This window comes from Paroedura picta, chromosome 1, assembly GCF_049243985.1.
Source record: "Paroedura picta isolate Pp20150507F chromosome 1, Ppicta_v3.0, whole genome shotgun sequence".
Lineage (NCBI taxonomy): Eukaryota > Metazoa > Chordata > Lepidosauria > Squamata > Gekkonidae > Paroedura > Paroedura picta.
Window position 1 is genome coordinate 200,494,535 of NC_135369.1, and position 8,491 is coordinate 200,503,025.

Genomic DNA, 8,491 nt, shown 5'->3' on the forward strand with positions numbered 1-8,491 from the left:
TCAGCACCAAAATTGGCTTCTCTTTTTATTGAACACGTGGTACGTCTGCACGGGATCCCGACACGTGTCCTGACGGATCGGGGCCCCCAGTTCGTTTCCAAGTTTTGGAGGGAACTCTTGAGATTATTGGGGGTGGAGCAAGCCCTCACTTCGGGTTATCACCCTGAATCAAATGGCCAGACCGAAAGGGTAAACCAAATCCTGGAACAGTATTTGCGTTGTTTTATTAATCACCAGCAGGACAATTGGGTCTCCTTATTACCGCTGGCTGAATTTGCCTACAACAATGGGGTTCATGCCTCAACAGGGGTATCACCCTTTAAAGTAGTGTATGGGACTGATTTGGCAACAGCCCCCACCTGGGAACTCAGCTCCACCGAGACTCCTGACATAAATAAATGGGCATCGACCATCAGTACAGGTTGGCCAAAAATTGTTGCTAGCCTCAAAGAGGCGAAACAGGCCTATAAAGCTCAAGCAGATAAGAAAAGAGTACCTGCACCTGATTGGAAAGTGGGAGACCTGGCCTATTTGTCTACTAAGAACCTGAGGTGCCAGCAGAAATCTAAGAAACTTGGCCCTAAATATGTGGGGCCATTTAAAGTGGTAAAACTGATTAATCCTGTGACTGTTGAGCTAGCTTTACCAAAGACTTATAGGAATGTGCATCCGGTTTTTCATTCCAGCCTGCTGCGAAGAGCTCCGGTCCCAGACGAGTGGCACCCTCCTCCAGACCAGCCTGTGCCAATTTACATCGACAAAGACACCCACTATGAAGTCAACCAAATCTTAGACTCTCGTTTGCATAAGGGTCGCCTTCAATATCTGATCGAGTGGAAAGATTTCCCCTCGGGGGACAAAGAGTGGGTGGAGGCGGGGCATGTGAAGGCACCCCGCCTTCTCCGGGCTTTCCATCGAGCATTTCCTGATTGTCCTCGCCCGGTAGATGCCGGCTAGATGGGGGAGTGAAGTTAGTTTTAATGCGGAGGGATGTCAGGATTGTAGAATCTCTGTCATAAATTAGCCTGAGTTCCTCCATGTCAGTTATATTGTTTAATGGGATCTGGCGCCTGCTAGCCCCGGCCTTGTAGTTTGTAAGCAATAAAATAGAATAGTGATGTTATTCTAACCTTATCTTGTTGTGGGCTCACAGGGTTGTTTGTACCTCTCTCAAGGATGGGAGTTTGGAATCCTGTTTTTGTTTCACATATGTCTTTCCTCACTAACCCCCCTCCTTGGGAACTGTCAAGTTTTGGGCGGGAGAAATGTATTGATAAGCTGAGGCAAATCTGGCTTCGAGTCAGATTTGACTTTCAGTCCAATGCGTATAGTGCTAATCAATAAAACTATTTTCTTTTGAATAAGTTTTGTTGTGAGTTTCCTGTGCGTCTGACACAATCACCTTCTCTTCCTCTGCCCACAGCAAGCACCCTGTGAGGTAGGTGGGGCTGGAAGAGCCCTGAGAGAAGCTGTTCTGTGAGAACAGTATTATCAGGACTGTGATGAGTCCAAGATCACCCAGCTGATGACATGTGGAGGAGTAGGGAATCAAACCTGGCTGGAGTTTTAGTCGTGGCAAGTTACCCCACTGCACCCACATGGGGGAGCATTTGGCCCAATGCACTTCATCCACCCCCGATCTGTGCTCCTGCACGGGAGGTGGGGCAGTGAAGTTCCCAGTGCATAAACAGTCAGAGAGTGTAAAACTTGGCTCTCCTACAACAATTAAAAACATACTTCTTCCAGTTGGGGGTGCCAGGCCTGGGCTGGGGAATTTCCTGAGATTTCAGAGGTGGAGCCTGAGGAGGGAGGGCTTTGTGGCAGGGAGGCTATAATGCAAATGTTGTCCCCATCTTCAAGAAAGATAAAAAGGAGGATCCAGGTAATTATCAACCCGTCATCATGACATCTGTAGCTGGCAGAATTTTGGAACAAATATTCAAAAACTCAGTCCTTGAGCAGCTGGTACTGAGAGCTGTGATTTCTAAGACTCAGCACGGGTTTCGCAAGAACAAGTCATGTCAGACCAACCTTATCTCTTTTTTCGAGAAAGTGACTACCTTGCTGGATCAGGGAAATGCCGTGGACGTAGTTTATCTGGATTTCAGTAAAGCTTTTGATAATATGATCCACATGATATTCTTGTTCACAAGTTGGTAAAATGTGGTATGGATCCTAATTCTGTCAGGTGGATCAAAAACTGGTTGACAAATTGTACCCAGAGGGTACTTGTTAATGGTTCAGCATCTTCTTGGAAAAGAGTGACAAGTGGAGTACCCCTAGGATCTGTCCTGGGGCCTGTGTTGTTCAACATATCTGTAAACAGCCCGTGGCGCCACGGACTGTATAAAGGAGTAAGGGGTAGTGGGGAGGAGTTAGGGCGGGACCGGTCCGGGATAAAAACTGGGGGGGGGCCAATCAGGAGCCGCAAAGCGGCTCCTGATTGGCCCCTCCGAGTGTCAATCCCGCCCCAAGCAGACAATGGGGAGCCGCGCGAAGCGCGGCTCCCCATTGCCTGCTTCACTCGCTCGGAAAATGGCGGCCCGCCTGGTGAGAGCCTCGGCTGGGGGGTGGGCCGGGAAGCCTTCTCTCGGCCGGCGGAGCGGCCTCGCAGCGTTGTGGACGCTGCGAGCCTGCTCCGCCGGCCGAGAGAAGGCTGCAGAGAGCCTCGGGGGGGTGGATGGGTGGGGGGGGGATGGGAAGCCTTCTGCCGCCGGCCGCAGCGGGCTCACAGCGTCGTAGACGCTGTGAGCCCGCTGCGGCCGGCGGCAGAAGGCTCCAGAGAGCCTCGGGGGGGTGGATGGGTGGGGGGGGGAAGGGAAGCCTTCTGCCGCCGGCCGCAGCGGGCTCACAGCGTCGTAGACACTGTGAGCCCGCTCCGCCCGGCGGCAGAAGGCTCCAGAGAGCCTCGGGGGGGTGGATGGGTGGGGGGGGGACGGGAAGCCTTCTGCCGCCGGCCGCAGCGGGCTCACAGCGTCTACGACGCTGTGAGCCCGCTGCGGCCGGCGGCAGAAGGCTCCAGAGAGCCTCGGGGGGGTGGATGGGTGGGGGGGGGACGGGAAGCCTTCTGCCGCCGGCCGCAGCGGGCTCACAGCGTCGTAGACGCTGTGAGCCCGCTGCGGCCGGCGGCAGAAGGCTCCAGAGAGCCTCGGGGGGGTGGATGGGTGGGTGGGGGGGACGGGAAGCCTTCTGCCGCCGGCCGCAGCGGGCTCACAGCGTCGTAGACGCTGTGAGCCCGCTCCACCCGGCGGCAGAAGGCTCCAGAGAGCCTCGGGGGGGTGGATGGGTGGGGGGGGGACGGGAAGCCTTCTGCCGCCGGCCGCAGCGGGCTCACAGCGTCTATGACGCTGTGAGCCCGCTGCGGCCGGCGGCAGAAGGCTCCAGAGAGCCTCGGGGGGGTGGATGGGTGGGTGGGGGGGACGGGAAGCCTTCTGCCGCCGGCCGCAGCGGGCTCACAGCGTCTATGACGCTGTGAGCCCGCTGCGGCCGGCGGCAGAAGGCTCCAGAGAGCCTCGGGGGGGTGGATGGGTGGGTGGGGGGGACGGGAAGCCTTCTGCCGCCGGCCGCAGCGGGCTCACAGCGTCGTAGACACTGTGAGCCCGCTCCACCCGGCGGCAGAAGGCTCCATAGAGCCTCGGGAGCGTCGGTGGGTGGGGGGGGGGACGGGAAGCTTTCTGCCGCCGGGCGGAGCCGCCTCACAGCGTCGCCGCCCGCCTCACCTCCGCCCGGACTACGGCGTTCAGAAGCCTGCCAGATCAGGAGCCGACGCCGACAAAAGGTACGCCGCTTCCCCTCCATGTAGCCCCGGCCCTCCCCAACACCTTCTGCACTCCGCCGTGGGGAAGGGGGGCAAGCCTCCTGCGGCCCTGTGCTGCCCTGTGCTACGCCAGCCAGGCCTACCCTTGCCCCGTGCCAATGCCATCTAGCGCCCATTTTATCTACAGTAAAATGGGCTTAAAATCTAGTTTATAAATAATTTGGATGAGGGATTAGAGGGGATACTTATTAAATTTGCTGGGAGGGGTAGAAAACACAACTGAAGACAGCAACAGAATACAGGATGGTCTTGATAGACTCGAGAAGTGGGCGAAACTGAATAAAATGAAGTTCAATAGGGACAAATGTAAAGTTCTGCATTTAGGTAAGAAAAACCAAATACACCAATATAAGATGGGAGAGACTTGTCTTGGCAGTAGCATGTGCGAAAAGGATCTAGGAGTCTTAGTAGACCATACATTGAACATGAGTCAGCAGTGTGACTCAGTGGCTAAAAAGACAAATGGGATTTTGGGCTGCATCAAATGGAGTATCGTGTCCAGATCACGGGAGGTGATGGTACTGCTTTACTCTGCTCTGGATCGGCCTCACATGGAGTCCTGTGTTTAGTTTTGGGCACCACAGTTAAAGCGGGATGGTGACAAACTGGAACGTGTCCAGAGAAGGGCAACAAAGATGGTGAAGGGTTTGGAGACCAAGACGTATGAAGAAAGGTTGGGGGAGCTTGGTCTGTTTAGCCTAGAGAGGAGATGACTGAGAGGGGATCTGATAACCATCTTCAGGTATTTAAAAGGGCGCCATATGGAGGTTGGAGCAGAATTGTTCTCTCTTGCCGCAGAGGGATGGACCAGAATGAATGGGATGAAACTAATTCAAAATAAATTCCATCTAAACCTCTGGAAGATGTTCCTGACAGAGCAGTTTCTCAATGGAACTGGCCATCTGATGGAGAGGCTGATTATGTGAAGGCTCATGGGGGTGGCAGGTGACAGTGGATGAGCGAGGGGGTTGTGAGCGTCCTGCATAGTGCAGGGGGGTGGACTATATGACCCATGAGGTACCCTTCCAACTCTATTATTCTATGATTCTAGGGGAACTAATCTCTATAACCAGGAGACCAGTTGTAATTTTGGAAGATCTCCAGCTGCCACTGGGAAACTGGCAGCCCTAACCCTGAAAGTATATTAATATAGTGGGCAATATTAACATAGGGAGTTATCCCACACAGTACAATCCATATTATTTGGTAAAAGGAAAGTTCTTGGGACTGCAGCCTTAATTAAAGCACTGGACTGTAAAGACAAGAGCATAATTTAAATTCCATTTTTATTCAGTGACTCATGATTGATTAGCTTGCAAGCACTTTTCAAATTCTGACCTAGCATGGCGGGCACAGCTGCCCACAAAATGGCTGCCACAGCTTGCCTGCAGTCACAAAATGGCTGCCACAGCTTGCCTGCAGTCACAAAATGGCTGCCACAGCTTGCCTGCACTCACGAAATGGCTTCCACAGTTTGCCTGCACTCACGAAATGGCTCCCACTGCTTGCCTGCAGTCACAAAATGGCTTCCAGAGCTTGCCTGCAGCCACACAGTGAAGATACTTGTGCTGTGGTGGCAGCTACTGCCAGAACAATGTGTGTTTTTAATGTGGAACATCTACTGCCACGCTCTCTAAAACAGAAATAATGGACGTAACATCCTTTGTGGCAGTAGATGGCAGCAGTAGCAGCAGACTCAGAGCTGGGCCACAGAGCTGTGTCTTGCCCTTGGAAGAGTGGGCCTAAGAAGAGGGGAGACGCTGCCAGAAGATGGGGCTGCAGCCTGCAAGGTAAGGAGACTGCAAGGTAAGGAGAGGGAAGTGGGGGAGTCTCTCTGTGTATGCCTGTGTGTGAGAGGGAGGGAGGCAGGAGGGACCAGGAAGAAGAGGTAAGGGGGAGAGGCAAGAGGGGGGAGGATTCTGTGTGTGTGTGTGAAGGAAAGGGGGAGAGGCAAGGGGGGAAGGACGAGAATTCATGTTGGTAGGGTTTTTTTGTTTTTTAGAAAATGCACAGCCAATCAAATGGCCAATCAGAAGTTTTGATGGGCAAAAGCCCTACGCCATCCCTGTCCACTCTCTAAAAACCAAGGTGGGCACTAGGGAAGGGGCCTCTGAAACAGGACTTCTTCTGGGTATGAAGCTACAGATATATTTGCCAAGATGCAGCTTCACTCAAAGAATAAGGCAACCAGAATGCAAACCAACCAAACAAAAACACAGAGTTCCTGTGTCAGAATATTCTCTTTGATTGACAGAATTCCTTGATTTGCAGGGTACAATTCAGACACTTTCTGAAAAAGAGGGCAACCCCCGATCCAAATGCCAGATTTCCAACATGAAAAAGGGAGTACAGACTTTCATTGTTGCTTAAGCATGTACGTTCTGTACGATCGACATCACTTTGTGGAGAGTTCTAGGGTTCGCGTATGGGCGGAAGTCTGGAAGTATTCACCTGTGATCACTTGACTTAGTACATCTGATTTGGATTCCAGGACACTTCGTAACAACGACTGCTGACAAACATTACGGACCTTTCAGTGGACACAACTGGAGTAATTGTGATAAGCATTCATAAGAACCAAATTGAAAGCAACCAACGTTTTATGTGCACTGCAGAAAGGAAAACCTCCAGATGCAAGGAGGTGGGAAGGGACAGAAAAGGGTTGCACAGGCCTGTCCAGCTGCAGCTAGAGATGAAATATGCAAAAATGAATATTAATGAGAAGCAGAGAGCGTTGGGGCCATCGATATAAGCCGGCTGCCTGCGCCGTCTTCCCGATGCACTGTAACCTATACGCTACACAAAGTGAGGAAGCCAGCCAAGGACTGCAGATCGCAGATGGACCGTTCTGTTATCTGCAAACTTGGACAGGAGCAAACTGGCCCGCCTTGCCAGGTTGTGAACTTTTCGAACACTTGTACCATATGTGTCCCAGTGATTGGATGCTGTTTTGGAATTACAGAAGCGCTCTTTGGTCCAAACGGGCCCTTTTTCAATCTTCTTTTTCACTTCCCATTGCCAGTTTGCTCGGTTCATTTCTCTCTCTTTCTCTGCCTCCTCCCCCAGCCAGGGCTGCACTGTTCACATTGGGGCTTGGTGAAGGAGGGAGAAGGACAAATGGTGAAATGGCAGTTCCCGAAAGAGAGCTTTCGGTTTAATAAAGCCTTCTGCTTGAATTAGTGTGCGGTCTGCAGGGACCAAACGCTGAAGGGGCAGGGAAACGGGGGCAGGGGGGGGACGGAGTTTAGCAGCTCTCAAATTTAAACAAGGCCCTGGTCTAAAGGCATGAAATACTAGTCTGGTAGGAAATAAAATGGGGAAATGCCTGGGTTTGCTCTGCACAGGAAAGACTCTCAAAGGTATTCATGGCAAGGGACTTTCGAAACCCACAGAAGTGAAATTATTCTTCAGCATCCAGTTCCTGTAAACGGGGAGACAATGACAGTGTTTTGAAATGGCTTAGGGGAGCCTGATTGGTAAACCACAGAAAACAACCCCATTTACTCAATTGTGGGATGGGAATTTGAGAATGCCAGTCCACGGAAGAGAACGGAAGGAAAATGGGAAAGAGCCCAGCCAGTTCTTTAGGATTCCAGAAGGCTTTCCTGGGGGGAAGGATGTATTTTTGGTTGCCAAACTCCATATGGTGGCTGGATTATTTATTGATAATGTAGCATGTGTATCATATAGCCAGGAGGTCCTAAGACAGTCTGGCTAACAGGCAAGAGACCTTCGGAGGTGGGTTGTCATTGCCTGCTCCTGTGTCATGGCCCTGGTGTTCCTTGGGGGTCACCCTTCCACATGCTGGCCAGGCCAGCCGTGCTTAGCTTCCAAGATCTGATGGGATCAGGCTTGCCTGGATTACCCAGACTGGGTGTGGTGGCAGGAGATCTCCTGGGATTACAATGGGTTTCCAGCACCACAGATCAGTTCCCCTGGAGAAAATGGCCACTTTGGACTGCAGAGTCCATGGCATTATGCCCCATAGAAGTCCCTCTCCTGCCATTTCTAAACCCTAACCTCCTTAGTATGTGTACGTGTGTGTGTGTGTTGTATTTATATACCGCCCTCCCCTGAGGCTCAGGGCGGTTTATATAAAACGTAGAAAACAGTACATGGTACTTAGTTTATCATCATCATCATCATATTAACATTAAACTTAGAACAGAGTATAGAACAGAGTATAACAATGCAAACAGGTCCAGAGCAGAACATATGAGTGGATTTCTGGAAAGGAGGGAGCAGGGGCCCTGCAGATGTTGTTTTTTATGCCTGGCCTCAACCAAATACCTGGTGGAAGAGCTCCCTTTTGCAGGCCCTGTGGAACTGTTTTAGCTCCGTCAGGGCCCTGATCTCCTCCAGGAGCTCATTCCACCAGGTGGGAGCCAGGACAGAGAAGGCTCTGGCCCTGGTCGAGGCCAGGTGGGTTTCTTTAGGGCCAGGGATCTCCAGGTATTTCCCATCCTAGTACATGATCATGTTCTGCTTCAAAAAGGGATGGAAGAGAGGCCATTCAACCATCATGCTGGTTCTGTTGCGTATTTCATTACCTTCTGTTCACATTGGGGCTTGGTGAAGGAGGGAGAAGTTTGTTTATGGGTCGACATGATATGTTTGTGGACTTAGTTTGGGCACTTAGGTTTTTGGAGATAGTTGCTGGGTGTATGAATGCTA

At 51.8% G+C, this 8,491-nt stretch overlaps 1 long non-coding RNA gene across 2 annotated transcripts; it reads left to right on the forward strand.

The window, feature by feature from the left end:
* Positions 1–3,612: 3,612 nt before the first annotated feature.
* Positions 3,613–8,130, forward strand: LOC143827152 (uncharacterized). Of its 2 annotated transcripts, none has more exons than XR_013227206.1 (3): positions 3,613–3,778; positions 5,493–5,623; positions 6,309–8,130. It is a non-coding gene; the product is annotated as an uncharacterized LOC143827152 (long non-coding RNA). The 2 variants fall into 2 exon arrangements; XR_013227205.1 differs by having other exon boundaries at positions 3,621–3,778; positions 5,493–5,607.
* Positions 8,131–8,491: the final 361 nt, after the last annotated feature.